General features: G+C 42.7%; 1 protein-coding gene and 1 non-coding gene across 2 annotated transcripts in view; one reads left to right on the forward strand and one right to left on the reverse strand.

Annotated features, from left to right (window-relative positions):
- SMG6 (SMG6 nonsense mediated mRNA decay factor) overlaps window positions 1-23,369 on the reverse strand; it is a 216,607-nt gene that overhangs the window by 36,929 nt on the left and 156,309 nt on the right. The window lies entirely within an intron of this gene.
- On the forward strand, window positions 16,279-16,386 carry LOC125115389 (U6 spliceosomal RNA). The gene has a single exon (XR_007132096.1). It is a non-coding gene; the product is annotated as a U6 spliceosomal RNA (small nuclear RNA).

A 23,369-nucleotide genomic window follows, 5' to 3' on the forward strand; every position in this document is an offset into this window, starting at 1 on the left:
AAGCTCTCTCCTTCCACCCGGCACCCAAAGGCTCCCCAGATCCATCAGTCTGAGAAACGTTTACTGAGCAGGCAACAGGGGGTGTTGTTCCTCTGGCAGCCCTGGATCTTGGAGCAGCATGTGAAGGCAGAGAAGAGAAAGGACAATAGTTTCCTTCTCAGCAGAAAGACCAGGCTGAGGGAGGAGAAGCTCATTTCTGACTGAGTTCTCAGGGCGTACTTCCCGGCCCCAGAATGTTTTTTTCTTTCTCTTCGGCTCTTTCCTGGGGAAGCTATCACAACTGTCTGCTCTCTCCAGCTGAGAGTTAACCTCCGTGTCTGGTCAGACCGCTCCACACATGCTGCTGCTCCCTGCCCTGCTATGCCCACGTTCGAGCAGATAAGCCTTCAACGTGGCTCTTCGGGGAGGAAGGAAGGGGGTCTCTCAAGGGACCTCTGCTCACTGAGGGAAGAGGGACTTGGACGCAGCAGCCCACCCGCCCTCCCTCAGTGACCTCGGGGGAGTCTACACAGGCTGCCGGTGAGAGGGGCGAGGGAGGGGGCAGGCAGCGAGAGAGCGAGAGAGAGAGGGAGACCATGACCAGAGAGGTCTTAAGTCCCACAGGAGTTAACTGTGAGGACAAGGAAAAGGCCGCCTTGTCACCGGGCCAAGATTAACCAGACCCATCCAATTATGACAGAGGGAAGGCGGGTGCAGGATCAAGACGAGGGGCAGAAGCTTGCAGACCACTGCATACGGGGAAACATCGGAGAAAAGTGTTCCAAAGCTGATGACAAGGCAGACAGGGAACTTACATGTCCTTGCTGACAGGAAAGAAAGAGTGACACTCTGGGTCTTCTCTCATCTGCGGGATTTCTAACAGGCATCTGAGGCTCACCCTCTTCCCAAGGATGTGCTGACAGCTGGGAACACTGCCCTTCGGGTCAGGCAGAGCAGGGATCTAGCCCTCTCCAGGAGCTCACAAAGAGGTTTAGTGAGGACTCAAACCACGGTCCAAAACACAAATGGGACTGCCATTTCCTGCTGGGTTTCCACGCTGTAAAAAGTGGGGGAGAAATGCCAACTACAAAGCGCTCGGTCTCCTGTGGAAAATGGAGACCGCCGTGTATCCGGCTCCAGGTTCTGACTTGTAAATCTAAGTGAGAACTAGTTGCTAGCTGCTGGAGGATTATAGTGTTAAAGAGACATTCCACCACCCCACCTGCCAGCCTTTCTGCTCCCTGTCTGTGGACTTCTAGGGAGCTGACGACAAAGTTGTCTTGGGCCTCCGTAGGAAGGGCAGCCTCGGGCTTTGGCAGCTCCTTCTGGACCCCAGTTCACTGTCCTGTGTTCTTAAACAGCTTTGATGGAACAAGCCATCTGTGAGGGTTATTTAGCTTGGAACTGGAAGAGGGTGAGGATGTGGAAAAAATAAACTGAGCAGCCAAAGGATGGGGCCAGAGAGAGAGAAGGCAGGTGGCATGTTCATGGGACTATGTGCCAGGGCCGAGAGGAGGGTGGGATTACAGAAAGGAACGGTGCCGAAAGGAGGCCGGCCTGGGAAGTGCTGGAATGCCCAGGACAGTGTGATTTTATTTCCCAAGTGGTGTTTTGCTGTTCTCCTTCAAGAGCTCACAAACCCTCACCTGTGGGAGTCTGTTACAGGAGACTTCTAGGATAACAGAACTATAAGCACACCTGTTTCACCTTCTGAAAAACTACCTGAATCCTAATTTCTTGCTGGGCTTCGTCTTAGTCTAAAAGGTTAATCTAACAGTTTTTTGGACATCCAAAGCTACAGACGATGGCAAAAGCTGGAAAGGGTAGAAAAGGGAGATGGTAGGGGATCTAAGGGAATCCTTATGAATTACAGAAACAGCAACAGAAACTGCAGGGTATTCTTTTTTTTTTTTTTTTTTTTGTCTTTTTGCCATTTCTTGGGCCGCTCTCGTGGCACATGGAGGTTCCCAGGCTAGGGGTCCAATTGGAGCTGTAGCCGCTGGCCTACACCACAGCCACAGCAATGCCAGATCCGAGCCACATCTGCGACCCACACCACAGCTCACGGCAACGCCGGATCCTTAACCCACTGAGCGAGGCCAAAGATTGAACCCGCAACCTCATGGTTCCTAGTCGGATTCGTTAACCACTGAGCCACAACGGGAACTCCAAAACTGCAGTGTATTCTGGGAAGATATATGGGAATCTGGTGCAGGACTGGATTGTAACTAGTTGTTTCTTTGGAGTCTTCTTAATCGCCCCCTCTACTCACTATGAAGAACAATATATGTTCTTCATATAAGACTGAGAGAGACTTCTATTTTTAAAATCCAGGCATTGCCACTTACTGTATCGCATTAACCTGACTGAAATCTTAGGAAGGGACTACTCTCATTCCCATTTCATACAGACTAAACTCAAGTCCACAGGAATAAATAACTTACGATTTTCTTACGATTAACTTATGACAGAATTTTCTTATGATCAGAACAGAGCAGAATGAAGACTATGACTTGTAACTAGATTTTTTTTTTTTTTTTTTTTAACGGCTGCTCCTGTGGCATAGGGAAGTTTTCCCGCTAGGAGTCAAACTAGAGCTGCAGCTGCAGCCTATGCCACAGCCACAGCAATGCCAGATCCGAGCTGCATCTGCAACCTAGGCCACAGCTTGTAGCAATGCTGGATCCTTAACCCACTGAGTGAGGCTTGGGATGGAACTCATCCTCACAGAGACAACGTTGTGTCTTTAACCTGCTGAGCCACAACAGGAACTCCCGTAACTAGGTTTTTAACCAGATTTTTTCTGCAGGTCACTGTGGCAACATGGCGTCAGCATTAACGGTATCTAATCTGATCCACTCCTGATCGCCATGTCTATGTGCCACATCCTCACAGGATTTGAAAAAGAGACCAAAAAGCTGCTGCCATATTTCTGATTCTCTATTAAAATTTTCCAAGTCATTAGACTAAGAACAGGCTTAAAGACAGCAATTGTGAATTCCGTTTGCTTCTGTAGCACACACACAGAAAGACATACAAATAACTGTCAACTACTTCATACAGTTTCAGTGCTTGACACTGATAAGACAAAGACAAAACTTTTACCAGCCTGTGTTAGGGAAGCCTACACACAGCTCAAACACTTTGAAAGTGACAACGGAGATGAAACTGAATCCTGGCACTGAATTCGGTTATTTAGACTAAAGCCACTCTTGCTGCTGACAAAGTAGAGAAGTTCAATGAGAGCATCTCTTCTAGGAGGCACCAAAGATATGGTGGCGCCTGGGCTTCAACTACCAGGCCAAACCAAAGCTGCTCAGTAGCATGTCATTTAGACACGAGGCACGTGGTAAAAACAACAAACCAACAGTACAAAAGGCTGAATTTTAGAAACAATTCTTCTCACCTTTGGTTTCTATAGCCTGTTTCCCAGCCCAATTGCAGTTTCTGGTGTGGCCTACAGAAGTATTTACACATATACTGTCATATATGATTAACTATGGACTTATTTGTATTTATTTAATTTTTGCCTTTTTAGGGCTGTGCCCTTGGCATATGGAGGTTCTCAGGCTAGGGGTGAAATCAGAGCTGCAGCTGTGGGCCTTCACCACAGCCAGAGCAACATAGGATCTGAGCCCCATATGCGACCTACACCACAGCTCACAGCAATGCCGGATCCTTAACCCACCAAGTGAGGCCAGGGATCGAACCCACGTCCTCATGAATACTAGTCATGCTCATTACCTCTGAGCCACAGTGGGAACTCCTGGACTTATATCTTTTATAGATATATTTATATAAATGGTGATACACACTGCCATTTAAAAAAACTCATAAGCACATCTTAGAGATCATCAACATTATTTGTGGGAGAGTTCCTGTTGAGGCTCAGTGGTAACAAACCCAGCTAGTATCCATGAAGATGCAGGTTCAATCGCTGGCCTCCCTAAGTGGGTTAAGGACCTGGCATTGCCGTGAGTTATGGTGTAGGTCGCAGACGCAGCTTGGATCTGGCATTGCTGTAGCTGTGGCATAGGCTGGCAGCTATAGCTCCAATTCGACTCCTATATGAGCCTGGGAACCTCTACATGCCATGGGGACGGCCCTAAAAAAAAAAGATGCTTCTATCAACATCGTTGGTGAAGTTCATTTCATACCAAATGCTAAAGATCATCAACAGTAGGGTGTTGGAACAGACCCAGAAAACTGAGCATGTTTACTGCAACAGAATTTCTGTGCTGGGATAACTGAAAGACCCAGCAAAGGCAGCGAAGAAAAGCAGACATAACAACTGTTCATCAGTCAAGTTCATCGGTCACCATCGGGTCCAATAGGCCTGGGAGTGGTCAGCAACAACAGAACCCTCAATCGGGCAGGGTCTGAAATGACAGTAGGCCGGGCAACAGGTGTTGCGTTTACGTATCGAAAGAGAATGTGGGGAGTTGCCATTGTGGCGCAGTGCTTAACAAATCCGACTAGGAACCATGAGGTTGCGGTTTCAATCCCTGGCCTTGCTCAGTGGGTTAAGGATCCCGAGTTGCTGTGAGCTGAGGTGTAGGTGGCAGATGCAGCTCAGATCCTGCGTTGCTGTGGCTGTGGTGTAGGCCGGCGGCTACAGCTCCAATTGGACCCCTAGCCTGGAAACTTCCATAGGCCACGGGAGTGGCCCTAGAAAAGGCAAAAAGACAAAAAAAAAAAAAGAGAGAATTCGGGGGGGCACGGTCTTTAGGGCTAGCCTGGTGTCACCCTCCTTTGATTGGCAAAGCAAAAAAGCTATCTTTTTCTTTATCACCCCCCGCAAAAAAAACCCCACAAAGAATGTGAGGAGTTCCTGTCGTGGCTCAGCGGAAACAAATCTGACTAGGAACCATGAGGTTGCAGGTTCGATCCCTGGCCTTGCTCAGTGGGTTAAGGATCTGGCGTTGCCGTGAGCTGTGGTGTAGGTCGCAGATGTGTCTCGGATCTGATGTGGCTGTGGCTGTGGCGTAGGCTGGCAGCTGTAGCCCCGATTTGACCCCTAGCCTGGGAACCTCCATTTGCCACACGTGCGGCCCTGAAAATAGAAAAAAAAAAAAGTGATTTGAAGTAGATAAGCAATGAGATCTTGCTGTAGAGCACAGGGAACTATATCTAGTCAGTTATGATGGAACATGATGGAGGATAATGGGAGAAAAAGAATGCGTACATATGTGTGACTGGGTCACTTTGCTGTAGGGTAGAAATTGGCAGAACACTGTAAACCAACTATAAGGGAAAAAAAAATCATTTTAAAAAAAGAATGTGAAAAGTACATGTATCTGTTCTGGTCTGCATGCTGCCCTGAAAGGTCTCCTATGCCCCAGCGATCAACATCAGGAAGGTCTTCAACAAAAGCCAAAACCGAACCCTCAATATCTTTTTTTTTTTTTTTTTTTGGCTGTGCCCACAGCATGTGGAAGTTCCCAGGTCATGGATCAAACCTGAGCCACAGTAGTCACCTGAGCCACAGCAGAGATAAGGCGGAGTCCTTAATCACTAGGACCACTAGGGAACTCCCCAACACGACAACACAGTTTAATGTGAAAAGTAAATTGTGCTAATTCCATCTCTGCATATAATCCAAGTGTTACGGCAAGAGACGCCCTGTGCATCTGAAGGCCTAGGCACCGTCTGCAAGTGCCCGTCTCCCTATCAGGAACCATATGCAGATACTGAAGAACAGCAAGGTATTTGAGGTGTTCCAGGCTGAGGTTCTGCCGTGTGACAGTGCCCTATCCCAGGGGGCAGCAATAACTCTCCGCTCCTTATACTTCCTAAAACACTTTTAAAGTATTCTACTGAATTCATTCAGTAAATATTTATTAAGCACCTGCTATGCACAGTAAGGCTTATTTAAGACACAAGGGATACAGCAGTCAATAAAATGTTCCTGCTGTCATGATGCTTAACATCCTTGTGAGGCTAAGAAACAGGCCAATTAATACAGAACAAGTAGTGAGAAGTACTAGGAAAAAAATTAAAGCATTGTAAGAGGGACAGAGAATGACAGCATAGGGGAGAGTATTGCTATTTAATCTAAGATGGACAGAAAAGGCTTCCTGGATAAAGTGCTGATTGATCAGATGTAAAGGAGTGAGCCAGGAAGCAGAGAGGCCTTACCTTCTGGGTACCTCCTTGGGTAGGTAACCAGAGTGCCAGGAAACCCATTCTCGCCTAATAAGGGCTTGCCAGCTGCTCAGGGGCACAGGCTCCTCTAGCCCAGGCGGGTGAGAGGAGAGGCCTTTGAGAGTGCCTGTAGCTTGCACGCCTTCCATGCAATTTCTGGATAGTTTCCATCACAGATGAGAGTTTTATGTTGAATTTTAAGTTGACCACAAATATTTAACTTCCCTGGACCACAAATGCAGTATCTTCTCTGTGGTTTAGCTGGCACCAAGTACATATTTATGAATCTCTATATGTCTGCCTGTTATTTAAATTTTTTACAGAAGTGCCAAGGTCTTTAGCTGTGATTTATCCCCCTTCCATTCCATATAAGTGGGTCTGAACCCTGATCAGGCCTAATTCTTAGAGAAAGGAGATATCTTTACAATTGAAGGATCTTCCTAGTTAAATTTCCTATTACTGCTTTCCTCTTCAAAAAATATTACTGGATGGTCTGTTCCAGGTTCTTGTATCTGAATTACAGTGTAAAAGCTTTAAAAGTTCTGCATTTTTGCCACAGGAGAATAAAGAATAAAACTAAGGAATAAAGAAGAAAACCTACATACTTTAGCTACATTAAAAAGCAGAACAAACGAAAGAAGCCAGGCGTAAAGAGCCCCAAACTTCTGAATGTGTACTCTTATTTACTTACTAATTCCTGAGAATTATAAGCAGCACTAGAGTTACAAAGAATATAGGAAACAGTTCCTGTTACCCAGCTGGGTTTTCAACAAGCTGGCTTGAGAAAGGGCTCTGGCTCTGCAAGAGCACACAATTCTGGGTCATCTAGAACCCCAGGGTCAATTTCTCTTGCCGAGCTGGCAAGAAAGCCAGCTGGCATTTTTATCACATGAAGGCATATAAGCAGATTGTCTGAAACTCATGAGTTTCAAAACAATCCCTCCTTCCTCATTCTGGGAATCTGTCATTGTCTTCACCTTCCTCGGTGCAGCTTTCTGGGCCTTTGGGCTACCGTTCTATGCCTATTCAGGCTGGGCGGGGTGGGGAGATACTATGCTGCAGAGTTGAGACTCAACACTGAAGAACCAATGCTCACCTTAATAAAATGAATGATGGCTTTCAAAGTATTCAACTTGGAAGGCTCGAAACTCATTAAAAAAAATACCATTAAAAAATTAACAAAACAGGAGTTCCCATCATGGCTCAGTGATCAATGAACCCGACTAGTAACCATGAGGTTGCTGGTTTGATCCCTGGCCTCGCTCAGTGGGTTAAGGATCCGGCGTTGCTGTGAGCTATGGTGTAGGTTGCAGACATGGCTCGGATCCCGAGTTGCTGTGGCTCTGGCGTAGGCCGACGGCTACAGCTCTGATTAGACCCCTAGCCTGGGAACCTCCATATGCCACGGGTGCGGCCCTAGAAAAGACAAAACAACAACAACAAAAAACAAAAAAACGAAATCTAGCACTGATTTGTAATTAGACTGGCTCAAGTACCTGTTTCTAGCTACTTTGTCCACCCTTCCAGTTTTCCACTGAAATGACTGGAAAAAAAAAAAAGAAAAAGAAAAAGAAAAAAAAAAGCAAGCAAGCATATATCAGTACTAGGCAACCACATACCAGAAACTATGAGGAATTTTCTGCAAGACAAACTGCAGATGGGACTGGAATGAGGAAAAGAACAACTGATGTTCAACCCTTTGCCTGCTTGATAAGTACATGGAGGAGACTTCAGCAGCTGTTACGCGTGGCACTCTTCTCTTGGAGCAACTAGGCCAAGTGTCGAGGCGGGTTCTGCTGGCACACTTAGAAGGGCACACGGGGATCCCACCAGGGTAGAAGAAACTTAGCCCTGGCTGGCTAACAATTGGTGTGGGTGGCCACATGAGGCAGGAGAAAGACAAAGCTGATGCTGGCTGCGGCTGCTTTTTTTTTTTTTTTTCCTGTTTTTGGCTGCCCCGATGCATATGGAGTTCCCAAGGGCCAGGGATCAGATCTGAGCTGCAACTGTGGCCCACAGTGCCGAAGCTGCAGCAACATCGGATCCTTTAACCTACTGTGCTGGGTCAGGGATGGAACCTGCTTCCTGGTGCTGCAGAGATGTCACCGATCCTGTTGCACCACAGGGGGAATTCCTGAGTCTGGCTTCTTAAAGAGGCAAGAACCCCAGAATGAGAATGCTAAGTTGGTCTACTACAGCAAACAGTGGGTTCAGCTCCTTGCTGTGATTTTCTCTAGCTCTGGTTTCCTTTCCCTCTCTCTCTCTCTTTTTTTTTTTTTTTGGTCTTTTTAGGGCCACACCCGCGGCATATGGAGGTTCCCAGGCTAGGGGTTGATTTGGAGCTGTAGCCGCTGGCCTATACCACAGCCACAGCAACGTGGGACCCAAGCCACATCTGCAACCTACACCACAGCTCACGGCAATGCCGGTTCCTTGACCCACTGAGCAAGGCCAGGAATCGGACCTGCGTCCTCATGGATGCTAGTCAGATTCATTTCTGCTGCACCACAATGGGAACTCCTCTGGTTTCCTTTCTACATTCTTCTAGGAGTGTTTAACACCAGCAGTGTAAACCATATGTTCCTCTTTTCCTTTTATCTGCACCTCAAAAACTTAAAAGACATCCATCTGAGATCTCAGTACGAACAAGGATAAGCTGTAAAAAAAACGATGGAAAAAAATCACCTAACTTACGAAAAGGTATTAAATTGAACAGAAGGATACCAACCTAAGGAATAAGTAAATAGCTCCCTAGAACAATCATTGTGAAAACTTTGGAAACGTTTAATATGAAAGAGTAATGGCGTAAGAACAGATAAACACATTATTGGAGTAGAACAGAAAGTCTAGAAATAGACCCAAACACATATAATCACTTGACTTATGAGAGGGTACCACTGCAGGTCAGTGGGGAAAACTGATCTTTTATTAAATGGTGGTCAATCAATGGGATATCTGTATGGAAAAAAATTAACCTTGCCTCTACCCCATGCCATAAACAAAAATTAATTTGAAATGGACTACAGACCTAAACGAGGAAGGTAAAATAATACAACTTCTGGAAGAAAAAAACAGAAGAATATCTTCATGGTCTTATAGTAGACAAACAGTTCTTTTAAAAAAAAACTTTTTGGAGTATAGTTGACTTACAAAGTTGTATTAGTTTCAGGTGTAAAGCACAAACAGTTCTTAAACAGGACACAAAAAGCACTAACCAGGGAGCTCCCTTGTGGCACAGTGGATTAAGGATCTGGTGTTGTCACTGCAGTGGCTTGGGTTGCTGCTATGGCACAGGTTCAATCCCTGTCCCCAGAAACCTCCCCATGCCATGGGCATAGTCAAAAAAAAGGGGAAAGTGCTGAGCTTAAACTTAAAAGTAGTGCATGTTATTTTACGAAGGTTAAACCTCAGTAAAAAGAAGTAAAAATCAGGAGTTCCCGTCATGGCGCAGTGGTTAAGGAATCTGACTAGGAACCATGAGGTTTCGGGTTTGATCCCTGGCCTTGCTCAGTGGGTTAAGGATCCGGCGTTGTCATGAGCTGTGGTGCAGGTCGCAGATGCAGCTCAGATCCTGCGTTGCTGTGGCTCTGGCGTAGGCCGGCAGCTACAACTCTGATTCAACCCCTAGCCTGGGAACCTCCATGTGCCCCGGGAAGTGGCCCTAGAAAAGGCAAAAAGACAAAAAAAAAGTAAAAAACAGAAACACAGAACAAATCACATAGTAAATTGCATTTCAATCTAAATGAGGTAGTTATATGAGAAAATGATCAGGAAAAACTTCAGGTAAGGCTGTAAGCAGCAGTTAAATATAGTAACAGAAAACCAAATTAGTCAAACGGATGACTTGGCTGAGCCTCTTCTATAACAGAGAAGAAAAAATAGAGATTAAAATAATGACAGCGGCTGTGCGATGGGGTGGGTAAAGACACGGAGATAGAATCCTAATCTTTAAAAGCTATTTCAGAAGGTTAAGACTGATAGGAGAAGAGCAAAGAACAAAATGAGAAAGGAGGGAGGGAAACAAGGAAAAGGAAACTTTCCTGAGTCAGAGAGATTTAAAGCCTAAATAGTCAAAGGATATGCTAAGAAACTTAGTAATGAAAAACCAACACCTTCATTTCAGATGGAAAAAGAAAATAACTGGGCTTGGGGTTGCTTTTTTAATAAAAAAAACAAATCTGAGGCTTCATTTGTATTCAATAGGAAAGAATACTGTGATCAATTAGTAATGCCTGTTTTGGGCACAGAATGAAAGCACACCTATCAGACATTTGCCATCCTTGACCCATACATACTGTTTCAGTCTTTAATTTCCAAAGATAAGGAGAAAAAAATAATCCTATAAGTATTAAAACAAACAGACAAACACCAACCAAAAAAATCCCCCATACAAATCTGATTGGCTTCAGACTTTTCTGCCCCCAAACTGCCCCAATGCATGTAGAAGAGGAAAAGGAAGACAATCCCAGATAAACTAAGGTTTAGAAAGTTAAACATCTTTCTTTCAGAAAAAAAAAACTACTTAAATATGTATCCCAGCAAAACAAGATATTAATGGAAAATATTGAGAGTACTGTTAGTTTGATGTTTATTTATGATTGCACCCACCGCATACGGAAGTTCCTGGGGGTCAAGGATTGAATTCAAGCCGCAGCAACTGTTATATATTAAAAGACCCTTAAAAGACGTATCAACCAAACACAAAGTATGGAACTTGCTTAGATTTTAATTCTGACAAATCCACTCTGAAATGATATTTTTGAGATAATCTAGAGAATTTGAAAATGGATTATCTGATATCAGCCAATTATTAATTTTGATAGGCACAATAATGTTATGGAAGTCATGCTGGGGAAAAAAGCTTTACAAGTTAGAGATATTTACTGAAGTATTTTCAGTTATGATGAATGGAATTTGATTTAAAACCTCCAAGAACAAAAATCTGGCAGGGGGACAAGGAGAATTATTGAAAAAAGAATATTGGCAAAATGCTGATAACTGCTTAAGCTACAGTGATTCATGACACTATTCTCTTTACTTTTCTTGTATGTTTGAAAATTCCAACAGAAAAAAGTAAAAACCAAAAGACCAAGAATAGCAACAAACAAAACCCAGGAACATAAGTAGATAAATTATATTAAAAAAAAAACGGCATAAAGCAAAAAGAGTAAAAGCTATTTAAGGCTATATAAGTAATGTTAATAGGATCCTCAAACAGTGCAGATGTCAGGAAGCACTCTTCAGAGAAGATACACAGGGTATACAGCGGTTAAGCTGGACCTACATTGTGGGTCTGAATTCCTGGAAATTTGACCTTTGTTAAAAAGCTTAATCTTTTGGTCTCATTTTTCTTCATCTATAAAATGGGGATAATGACAGTACCTACCCCCGGTAGGGTTGTTGGGAAGATTAAACATTGTCACACTGTAAGGCTTTAATAAATGGCTACTATTATCTAAAATCTCATTGATACCTCTAAACACTAGGAGATGGAAGAGTGGTAAGAGGAGGAGGAAGAAGGAAGTCCTACATTTAAGCATGGGGAGGTGGCGCAGAAACTGTTAGTTGTCTCCCATTATCCACTCTCCTTCTCTTCCTTTGTAATAGAACTCTTGATTTTTAGTTGTGCATATGGTCTACATAGAATAAAAATATTTTCCAGTCTACACTGCAGCTAGGTTTGGCCATGTGACTCAGTTCTGGCCAACAGAATACAGGCAGAAACGTGCATGAACTCCAAGGAAAGGTCCTTAAAGAGAGTGGCGGCTATTAAAATTTTTTAAAAATTGTATTCCTCCTTTAACTGTTTCTGCTTCCCACAGGCTTCATGCAGATGAAATGGTTGGCATTTCAAAAGCCATCCTGGACTTTGAAGGGTCCTTGGAAATGAAACCACATAAAGCAAAGCAACAAAAAAGAAGGAACCTCAGTCCATTACACCATGGAGTGCCAAACCGAAACCTCTGGGCTTTCTCCATGTGAGAGGGCTATCTCTCTCTCTCTTTTATTGAGTCACTGTTATTTTGGTATTTTCTGTGTTGTGTCACTGAACATAATCCTAACTAAAATGACAGACAGTTATATCCCATTTAATTCTTCTACTTGATAAGTACAAAAAATGATTTAAAGTATTTATTTTAAAAATGAAAGGTAAACAAGTGGAATTAAAATGCCGAGAGTACAGAGATGGTAGATATACAACACTGTGAAATTCCTAAACACCACTGAATTGTTCACTTTATTTTTTTAACATAATGATTATTTTTTTTCCAAATGATCAATTTTTATGTTATATGCATTTCACTTCAAATTAACTTTTAAAAAATATCCCAGGAGTTCCCGTCGCCACTCAGTGGAAACAAATCTCTCTAGTAACCATAAGGATGTGAGTTTGATCCCCAGCCTTGCTCAGTGGGTTGGGGATTCAGCATTGCCGTGAGCTGTGGTGTAGGTCACAGATGTGGCTTGGATCCCGAGTTGCTGTGGCTGTGGTGTAGGCCAGCAGCAGTAGCTCCGATTCGACCCCTAACCTGGGAATTTCCATATGCCACAGGTGTGGCCCTAAAAAGCAAAAGCAAAAAACAAAAAACCCAAAAAGACAAAAAAAATCTCATAGTAGAAATTAATAGCAAAAGTTTTTGGGTTTTTTTTTTTTTTTTGGTCTTTTCTAGGGCCGGACCAGCGGCACATGGAGGTTCCTAGGCTAGGGGTCGAAGCTGAGTTGTAGCTGCCGGCCTATGCTACAGCCACACCAACACGGGATCTGAGCCATGTCTGCGACCTACATACAACACAGCTCACGGCAACACTGGATCCTTAACCAACTGAGCGAGGCCAGGGATCAAACCTGCAACCTCATGGTTCCTAACTGGATTTGTTAACCACTGTGCCACGAGGGGAACTCCATAGCAAAAGTTTTAAGAAATCCAAATTTAAAAACAAAACTCTCACAAATAACTTCAGAATCAAAGAGAAAACAACCAAACAACCAAAGGATACTTAGTTTAGAACAGTATACATCTAAATGAATTAGTATGGAGCCAAAGGATTAGTAATTGCATATGTAACACAATAAAGAGTAAACTGATAAAAAAGAAATGACCACAGAAGGTTCAACACAAGTAGAACAAAACAAGTATAAGAGAAGGAAGAAAATAGAGACAAAAATAAAAATTAATGAAGGTTAAAAAGATTAAAAATTAGAAGACAATAAATATAAGAGCTAGTTTTTGGAAACTAAAAAATGCATATTGCTAACAAATTTAAGAAAAACCAGAGAACATAGAAATAAAATTATAAACGGAAAGCACAATGAGATCCTGCTGTGTAGCACTGGGAACTATATGCTATATGATAGCATATGGTATATGATAATGTGAGAAAAAAGAATGTATACGTGTATCTGGGTCACCATGCTGTACAGTAGAAAACTGACATAACACTGTAAACCAGCTATAATGGAAAAAAATAAAAATCATTATATAGAAATGGAAAGCCGAGGAGTTCCCGTCGTGGCTCAGTGGTTAACGAATCCGACTAGGAACCATGAGGTTGTGGGTTCGATCCCTGGCCTTGCTCAGTGGGTTAAGGATCGGGCGTTGCCGTGAGCTGTGTAGGCTGAAGACGCGGCTCGGATCCCGTGTTGCTGTGGCTCTGGCGTAGGCCAGTGGCTACAGCTCCGATTCGGCCCCTAGCCTGGGAACCTCCATATGCCTCGGGAGCGGCCCAAGAGATGGCAAAAAGACCAAAAAAAAAAAAAGAAAAGAAATGGAAAGCCGATACAATAACATATCCTTAATTTTTAACTAGTGAAGAGATTTTTAAAAATGTGAAGATTTTAGAAAAATGGGAGATCTCCGAGATAAGTTAACAAAATGGACACAAGAGGGGATGAAAATGTTCTATATCCTGAATGTGATGATATTTACAACACAGTATATTTTTTGTCAAAATTCATCCACTGAACACTTAAAATTGGTGATTTATTATATGTATTTTGATTACATGTTAATAATCCTGCCTAAAAATTTGACATAGCTAATAAACCTTAAAAAATACATAATAAAGGAAAAAACAGAAAAAAGAGGTGTCAAAGGTTTTCTTTCCAAAACTACTACAGGCAGAGATGCCTTTACAGGTAAGTTCCTTCAGGTCATTTTCCTACTCAGCCAATAAATATTTATTAATGGCACTGTCCTCAGTGCTGGTGAGTAATACAGTAAATAAAACCAAAGTTTTCACTTGTTTTTGTTGTGGGGGACAATAAACAGGCAAAGCAAAAACAAAACAAAAACCAACTGCCAGGTAGGCCATGGTAAGTGTTAAGAAGAGAAATAAAGTCCAGGAAGGGGACAGCGAGTGCCTGGACAGACTGTTCATTTCTATAGACTACTGGTGACAAACTTTCCGAGAAGGCTGGCTTCTGAACAGGAATCTGAAGGACGTCAGAAAGTCAGCTATGCAGTGGGGTAACTGAATGCTGCAGAACAGAAGTGCAAAGGCCCAGAGGCAGGAGTTGCTTGGCACGACCAAAGAGTGTACAGGCCAGTTTGGCCAGTGAAGAATAAGTGAGGAGGAGAGTGACAGGAGATGAGGTCAGAAAGGAAGTAAGCCTCGGCAAGGCCATGATATTTTTTCTGAGTTAGAGAGGAAATCTCTGGAGGGGCTTGGAGCAGTGGTGCTAACTAATCCAACTTACATCTTAAAAGATCTCTCTGGCTGATGTGTTGAGACTAGAATGAAGAGGAGCAAAGACCAGAACGAGCCAACATCAATAGTCTAAGCATTTTTGGACTAGGGTGGTGCTAGTAGAAATGGTTAAATGGCTGGATTCTGAATATCTTTCAAAGGCAGAGTGAAAGGACAGCTGAGAGGCTGAAGGTAAGAGTATGAGAGAGAAAAGTCAAGAATGATTCTTTCTTTTGACTGCACCCATGGCATGCGGAAGTTCCTGGGCCAGGGACTGAACGTGTGCCACAGCTGTAACCAGGGCCACAAAGTGACAATGCTGGATCTTTAACCCACTAAGCCAAGAGGAAACTCCAAGAATGACTCTTTAAGGACTGCACACTATACACGTGCCAGGCCACAGAAAAAGAAAAAACAGAAAAGAGAGGCCAGGCCCACCATGGGAGTGGATGTAAATACCCTAAGTAACATAAGAGCAAATCAAATGCAGCCGACCATTAAAGTGTAACCTAAATAGGGTTCATCAAATTAAAGAAAGAAATAAGTGATTATTTTATTTTTATTTACTTATTATTATTATTATTTTTTTTTTTTTTTGCTTTTTAGGGTCGCACCTGCGGAATATGGAGGTTCCCAGGCTAGGGGTCAAATCAGAGCTATAGCTGCCAGCCTACACCACAGCCACAGTAGCACAGGATCCAACCTGCATCTGTGACCTACGCCACAGCTCACAGCAATGCCGGTTCCTTAACCCACTGAGTGAGGCCAGGGATCGAACCCACAACCTCATGGTTCCTAGTCAGATTCATTTCCTCTGCACCGCAACGGGAACTCCAGTAAGTGATTACTTTAATAGTTGGTGAAAAGGCATCTGTTAAAACTTTAGCATACAATTTTTTTCCAAGTAGAGATTCAATAAATAAAATTAGACGGTTCCTTAATATTCTAACTACTGTATTTTTTTTTTACTATGTCTTTTAAAACATAGAAGCACTATGCAAATACTTAAAACAGCTTCTCCCAAGTACTATTTAGAAAATGCAATGGAAAAAAATCCCATTAATTATCACAAGGAAATTGATGAAAACCTGTGAGACATAAAAGGACTGATAGCCACAGAATACTCTGTTCTAATAAGAAAACTTCTAACAGTGTCAAATTTTCTTCAAAGAATTTTTTTTTTTTTTAGGGCTGCACCTTGGCTCATGGAGGTTCCCAGGCTAGGGGTCAAATCAGAGCTGCAGTTGCTGGCCTACACCACAGCCACAGCAATGCCAGATCTAAGCCACATCTGTGACCTACACTGCCACAGCTCATGGCAACACCAGATCCTTAACCCACTGAGCAAGGCCAGGGATTGAACCTGTGTCCTCACAGATACTAATCAGATTTCGTTTCCACTGAGCCACAGCAAGAACTCCTCAAATTTTTAAAGCGAATGCAATTCCAATCAAAATAACATAAGAAGTGCTCATTTTTGGCAGCACATACACTAAAATTGGAATGTTAGAGAGAACATTGGCAAAGCCCCTACACAAGGATGACATGCAAATTTGTGATGTGTTCCATATTTCTTATTGTATATTTGAAAGTTGCTAAGAGAGTAAATCTTAAAAAACTCTCATCACAAGAAAAAGAAATCTATAACTTTGTATGGTGATAGATATTAATTAGACTTGTGATCATGTCACAGTATATACACATATCTCATCATTATGTTGTACTACTGAAACTAATGTTATATGTTAATTATATTTCAATTTTTAAAATACCATGAGGATTTGGGGGATACTGGTGGAGTGGGAATTAAAATTATTCTGAAGTTTGCACAAAGCATAAAGTAGGTGGGAAAAGCCAAAAGTATACTGCAATAAAATATATAAAGGAATGTGTGTAAATTCACATCACAAGTGTTAAAACACATTACAAAGCTACAATAATTAAAATAACTTTATGTTTTAAGAACAGACAAACAGAGCCCAACTAGTATCCATGAGGATACGGATTCAATCCCTTGCCTTGCTCAGTGGGTTAAGGATCCAGTGTAGCCATGAGCTGCAGTGTAGGTTGAAGATGCCGCTTGGATCCCGCATGGTTGTGGCTGTGGTGTAGGCCGGCAGCTCTAGCTCCAAATTGACCCCTAGCATGGAAACTTCCATATGCCACAGGTATGGCCCTAAAAAAAAAAAAAAAAAAAAAGATTCACTGTCATTAAGGATATTCAAAAAAATGTGAAATGGATTCCAGAAAACAAAGGTCCCTAAAGTGGTAGAAAGAGAATATACACATATATAAATTTCTAAGTTAGCCAGTGCAGGGGTTCTGCTTCCAGTATGACTAAGTTTCTACAGGATCAAATTTCCTGGGAATAACAATGATAAACCCAGGACAAAATTACAAAAACAAATACCTGAAGGCACTAGAGAATGAACCAAAGCAGGCAGATTTGCTAGAAGTATTGACATTCAGAAAAAGGAGCTGGGACAGTTGGCGGTATCATACAACACAGCTAAAACTCTGCAGAAAAATCCAGTCTTTAATAGGCTGAAGAAACAAAGGACAAAGCTTAGAACAATCACAGCTGCTAGAAAGCAAGAGAGGAAATCCTATAAAGGGGGTAAGCTCAAGAGAGGAAGCCCCATATTCTGTATATACACAATGTATACAATACTCAAACTTCTGCCTGACTTCTTTTTTTTTTTTGTCTTTTTACCATTTCTTGGCCCGCTCCCTCGGCATATGGAGGTTCCCAGGCTAGGGGTCGAATCAGAGCCATAGCCACCGGCCTACGCTAGAGCCACAGCAATGCAGGATCCGAGCCGCGTCTGCAGCTTAACACCACAGCTCACGGCAACACCAGATCCTTAACCCACTGAGCAAGGGCAGGGATCGAACTTGCAGCCTCATAGTTCCTAGTCAGATTCATTAACCACTGAGCCATGACGGGAACCCCCTGCCTGACTTCTGAATCACGCACATGTAGATTAAATGCGAAGAACAACCCCACCCCCGCCACCAAAAAAAAAAAAAGAGAGAAAAAAAGACAAATGGAATGGATGTTTGACCTACTGCAGTTTAAGTCCAACCAACTGAACTACCTGATACACTAAAGCATCAACCCTCTGGAGGAATAAAACAAAATCCACATGACATTCACAATTCCAGGATAAAATACAAAATTACTCAATATAAGAAGAAACAGGAAAACATGACCTATTCTTTTTTAAAAATCTCAATTGTTTTATTGAAGTATAGTTTATGTGTAATATTATATTAGTGGCTATACTAATATCAGAAAAATTGATTTCAAGGCAAAGTATTATCAGAGATGAAACGGCCGTTTCACAATGATAAAGCAGTTATCTTTTTTTTTTTTTTTTAATCTTTTTAGGGCCGCACCTGTGGCATATGGAGGTTCCCAGGCTAGGCGTCGAAATAGAGCTGTAGCCGCTGGCCTACACCACAGCCACAGCAACGCCAGATCCAAGCCACATCTGTGACCTACACCACAGCTCATGGCAACGCTGGATCCTTAACCCACTGAGCGAGGCCAGGGATAGAACCTGTGTCCTCATGGATACTAGTCAGATTGGTTTCTGCCGAGCCATGACGGGAGCTCCCTTTTAAAATGGCTAATTCATCAGGAAGGTATAACAATCACAAGGGTGTATGTGTCTGGTAACAGAGCTCCAAAATACAGGAAAGAAAAATTGACATAATTAAAGGGAAGAATAGGAAAATCCAAAATCATATTTGGAGGTTTTTTTTTTCTTTTTTCTTTTTAGGGCTAACCCCTTGACATAGGGAGGTTCCTAGGCTAGGGGTCAAATTGGAGCTGTAGCCACTAGCCTACACCATAGCCACAGAAATGCCAGATCTGAGTCGTATCTGTGAGCTACACCACAGCTCATGGCAATGCCAGATCCTTAACCCACTGAGTGAGGCCAGGGATCGAACCTACATCCTCATGGAGGCTAGTCAGATTCGTTTCCACTGAGCCGCTATGGGAACTCCTCATATTTGGAGATTTTCACACTCCCCTCTCAGAAATTAATAGAACACCTAGACAAAATATTAGTAAAGATAGGGACTATCTTAACACTACCAACCACTTTGACCTAATTGATATTTATAAAATGCTATGCCCAACATACAGAATACATTCTTTTCATTGTACATACAATATGTTCTTCAAGGTAGGTGTATGCTAAGCCATAAAACATGTCTCAATAAATTTAAAAGGGCTGAAATAATGCTGAGGATGCTTTCTGATCACCATGTAAATAAATTAGCAATTAGTAACAATAAGATATCCAGGAAAACCCTTAATATTTGGAAATTAAACCACACACTTTTAAATAATCCATATGTCACTACATACAGAAGCTGTTTATATCAAAATGATAGTAAGACATTACAATTATGAGCCATTTTATGCTAATGAGTTCAACCACGTAGGTTTAACACCAATATTATAAAACTCTTTTAAAAATGAAGGAGAGGGAAAAAAAAAAAAAAAAAAGGAGTTCCCGTTGTGGCACAGTGGTTAACGAATCCTACTAGGAATCATGAGGTTGTGGGTTCGGTCCCTGCCCTTGCTCAGTAGGTTAACGGATCTGGCATTGCCGTGAGCTGTGGCGTAGGTTGCAGACGCGGCTCAGATCCTGTGTTGCTGTGGCTCTGGTGTAGGCCAGTGGCTACAGCTCCGATTCGACCCCTAGCCTGGGAACCTCCATATGCTGTGGGAGCGGCCCAAGAAATGGCAAAAAAAAAGCCAAAAAAAAAGAAGGAGAGGAAGTCCCATCATGGCTCAGTGGTAACAAACCTGACTAGTATCCATGAAGACCGATTCAATCCCTGGCCTTGCTCAGTGGGTTAAAGGATCTGGCGTTGCCATGAGCTGTCGTGTAGGTCACAGTCGGATTCATTTCTGCTGAGCCATGATGTGAACTCCCAACAAACTTTGATTCGTTGCTGGCAGGATGTAAACTGGTACATCTACGATGAAGGCAGTTGGGCAGTTTCTTACAGAGCTAAACACAGTCTTATTATATAATCTAGCAACTGTAGTTCTTGATATTTTCCTAAATGAGTTGAAAAACTTTTGTCCACACAAAAATGTTTGTAGTGACTTTATTCATAACTGCCCAAAACTGGATGTTCAAGAGGTGAATGGATAAACAAGTTGTGGTACATCCATACAATGAAATATTATTCAAGAATATAAAGAGGAGTTCCTGCCGTGGCTCGGCGGAAACAAATCCAACTAGGAACCATGAGGTTGTGGGTTCGATCCCTGACCTTGCTCAGTGGGTTTAGGATCTGGCCTTGCTGTGAGCTGTGGTGTAGGTCGCAGATGCGGCTCGGGTCCCATGTTGCTGTGGCTGTGGCGTAGGCAGGTGGCCGTAGCTCCAACTGGACCCCTAGCCTGGGAACTTCCATATGCCGTGGGTGCAGCCCTAAAAGGGGGGGAAAAAAAAAGGAAAAAAGAATAAAAAGAAATGATGAGTTAATAAGGCACAGAAACAACCTTAAATGTATATCGGTAAGTGAAAGAAGCCAATCTGAAAAGGCTACATGTATATGATTCCAAAGGTTGTATGATTCCAACTATATGACATTCTGAAAAAGGCAAAACTAAAGAGACGGTAATGCAAGATTAGTGGTTGCCAGGGGCTAGAGAAGACAGAGGGAGGGAGGAGGGATGAACACGTGGAGCACAGGGCGTGTTTAGGGCAGTGGAATTATTCCGCAGGATACTACAGGGGTGGATACATGTCACTACATACGTGTCAAAACCCACAAAATGTGCGACACAAAGCTTGAACCCTAATGTAATCTATGGACTTCAGTTCATGATAATGAATCAGTATTTGCTCATCAGTTGTAACAAATGAGCCACAATAATAGGAAATGTTAACAGCAGAATCTGCTGTTGGGGGATGGCAGGGGAGAAAGTGTGTGTGACGGGTTTTCAAGCACTCATAAACAGCCATGAAAGAAAAACATGATAAATTAGATTTCATCAAAATTAAAAACTTCTGTTCAGCAAGACCCTGTTAAGAAAATAAACAGGCAAGCCACGGACTGAGTGAAAACATTCACAAAACATATATATCTGACAAAGTACTTGTATCCAGAATACATAAGGAAATCTTATACCTCAGTAACAAGAAAACAAACAACTCAGAGAAAATGGGCAAAAGATCTAAAACACACACTTCACAAAGAAGATACACTGATGACCAATAAGCACATGAAAAAGTATATAAATTTCACATTAGTCATCAAGGAAATGCAAATTAAAAAACAAAATAATATACCACTCCCCTCCCTGAAATGAGGATGTGGAGCAACTGGAACTCGTATACATTGTTGGAGTGTAATACGGTGATATCACCTTTGGAAAAAGGTCTAGAGTCTCCAATAAAAAGCAAACACCTACCCTATGACTCAGGAAGTCCAACACAGGCATTGGCCCAAGAGAAACACATGTCCACAAGATCCGTGTACGACTATTCACGGCAACTTTATTCCTTATAGCACCAAACTGGAAATAGCCATCAATCCATCAGAGAATGGAAAAACTGTGAGGTAGTCATAAAATGGAATACTACTCAGCAACAAAAGGGGAAAAACTGCTGAGGAACGTGACAACGTGGAAGAATCTCAAAAACTTTATGCTAAATGAAAAAAGCCTGACTCAAAGAATATATGCTATGATTCCATTTCTATGAAGGTCTGAAAAAGGCAAATCTCATCTACAGTGGGAAAAAAAAAAATCAGGACAGAGACTGACTCTCGAGTAAAGCTGAAGATAAGGGAAAATAATAATAAGATTCTATACATCTATTCTGGCTGTACCTGCAGCATGCAGACGTTCCCGAGCCAGGGATAGAACCGGAGCCACAGCAGTCACAACGCCAAATCCTTAACTGCTAGGCCACCAGAGAACTCTAAGATTCTATATTTTGATAGGTTTTAGGTTACAAAGGTACATGCATTTGCCAAACCAAGCAAAGGTACACTTAGTATTTGTCCACATCACTGTATGTAAAGTTTAACTCAAAAGAAAAAGACATAAGCAAATACTGAACTCTAGTTAATGCTATATATGCATGCTGATAGACTGAGGAAAAAATGTACTAATGATGTAGATCAAAAAGAAACTGGAGAGATGGATGGACAGATACATGACAAAGCAAGTACAAAGCAAGTAAGAGGAGAATGACAGAATCTAGATCCTGAGGATAAGTGAGCTCCTTATCAAATTCTTTCAGTTTGCAGTATAATAATGTTGGCAATCAATTAAATCACTAGAAAATAAAGACAATGTACATGTGAACACAGTGGACATGGCTGTTTGGATTAAAAAAGGAGCATCTGTCTTTATTCTTGCTGCCTTCATAAATGGCTGTCTTGTTAGCTATTAAGGAAGACAGGGTAAGTGTCAGAATGCTGGTTTTGCCACCTAAAGAAGTCTTTGGCTGCTTGTGTCATAACATTGGCTCATATAAATCCTCGATTTGAAAGGCTAGAAATGCTGAAACGCAGAGGCAGTTTCAATAGCCAGAAGGCAGGGCTGGGAACTGATAGATATAAATTTGGCTCTGGCACCACATGGGGAGGGGGCGAGGGCTAAGCCAGCTCAGAAGTGGCCAGTCACAGGGAACCTTTCCAGCTCCAGCACTTCTCTGTCTGGACGTCAGCCCCACATACTGGCTTCAAACCTCAAGAAACTCAAAGATCTCACCAGTGGGATCAGCCAGAGCAGCTGAAACACGTCCCTGTAAACAATAAATGTTTATCTGGGCAGATAACCTGGCAGATAGCCGCGTCCTGATCTCAGGCAACTTGAAACCCCACAACGGGAGGCTGAGCACAGAGGGGCCCTTTGCCTTTGCCACACGGATAGGAAGGCAGAGATGGAAGGTGGTCCTGGCTTCTACTACATGAAGCAGCAGGAAGCCACTCTGTAAGTGCCAGCTTCTTTCCTGGGCGATGGCCAGTTTCCCTTAAACACAGAGGGTGGGGACAGAAAGTCAAGTCAACCAACACTAAACAATGCCACCGCATGAAGCTGGCTGTTACACCACAGCCCTGAAGGTATGAGGAGCTCTGGCGTGTTGGCTGCTGCCACAGGAACCACATTGGCTAAGGGCTTCCCCGGGCCTGGGTGGGAGGCTCGTCACTGACTCTGGCCACACACACAGGCTCATTCGCCACCTCGGTCAGTGGCAAACAGCTGCTGAGAAGGGAGGGGCAAACCCAGGGGTGCTGTGCTCTGCACGGCAAAATATGCCACTTAGGAGACTCCAGACAAGGCTCCTAATAGCCACATGGCTTAAACCCCATGAAAGTACCTGGAGAAAGGGCTGTACAGAGAAAGAAGCAGCTGGAAGAAAGGAATGGAGGTGTGCTGATGACACAGATTCCTTTCAGTGACAACTGCCTCTGCAAAAAAACTTTACTACTAGTTCTGAAAACCCCACTCCCTAATCGAGGGACTAAATCTTGGCACTGGTTATTCCTCCCATCTATATGCCTCTGCCCACACT

Source organism: Phacochoerus africanus, chromosome 14 (genome assembly GCF_016906955.1).
Source record: "Phacochoerus africanus isolate WHEZ1 chromosome 14, ROS_Pafr_v1, whole genome shotgun sequence".
In the NCBI taxonomy this organism is placed as follows: Eukaryota; Metazoa; Chordata; class Mammalia; order Artiodactyla; family Suidae; genus Phacochoerus; species Phacochoerus africanus.